Below are 675 nucleotides of genomic sequence, written 5' to 3'. Positions count from 1 at the left end.
GTACGTCCCCAAATACTAGCGAAAAAAATTCGCAAGTGATGCGGGTGGGAATCGAACCCACGACGTCCAGGTATCTAGCCTGATGTCTTAACCACTAGACCACCGAGCTTGCGCTTGGTGACGAGTGATGAATCCGATCCCCTAGTAGCAGCGGGTACTGAAAGTGCTATAAAGATATGAAGTTTGCGTCAGGAAATAATCATAGGATTGATGTTTTGGCCTACCTGACGTGATATCATACCGAATACTCAGTACGTCCCCAAATACTAGCGAAAAAAATTCGCAAGTGATTCGGGTGGGAATTGAACCCACGACCTTCAGGTATCTAGCCTGATATCTTAACCACTAGACCACCGAGCTTGCGCTTGGTGGCGAGTGATGAATCCGATCCCCTAGTAGCAGCGGTTACAGCAAGTGCTATAAAGATAAGAAGTTTGCATCAGGAAATAATCATAAGATTGATGTTTTGCCCTACCTGACGTGATATTGTACCGAATACTCAGTACGTCCCCAAATACTAGCGAAAAAAATTCGCAAGTGATGCGGGTGGGAATCGAACCCACGACGTCCAGGTATCTAGCCTGATGTCTTAACCACTAGACCACCGAGCTTGCGCTTGGTGACGAGTGATGAATCCGATCCCCTAGTAGCAGCGGATACTGCAAGTGCTATAAA

At 46.8% G+C, this 675-nt stretch overlaps 1 non-coding gene across 1 annotated transcript; it reads right to left on the bottom strand.

Moving 5' to 3' along the window:
* Positions 1-287: 287 nt before the first annotated feature.
* Trnas-aga lies at positions 288-360 on the bottom strand. The gene has a single exon. It is a non-coding gene; the product is annotated as a tRNA-Ser (tRNA).
* Positions 361-675: the final 315 nt, after the last annotated feature.

Source organism: Anneissia japonica, unplaced genomic scaffold (assembly GCF_011630105.1).
Source record: "Anneissia japonica isolate Jap-2015-1 unplaced genomic scaffold, ASM1163010v1 scaffold287714_len2871179_cov188, whole genome shotgun sequence".
NCBI classification, from domain to species: Eukaryota; Metazoa; Echinodermata; class Crinoidea; order Comatulida; family Comatulidae; genus Anneissia; species Anneissia japonica.
This window is presented reverse-complemented; position numbering and strand designations above follow the sequence as displayed.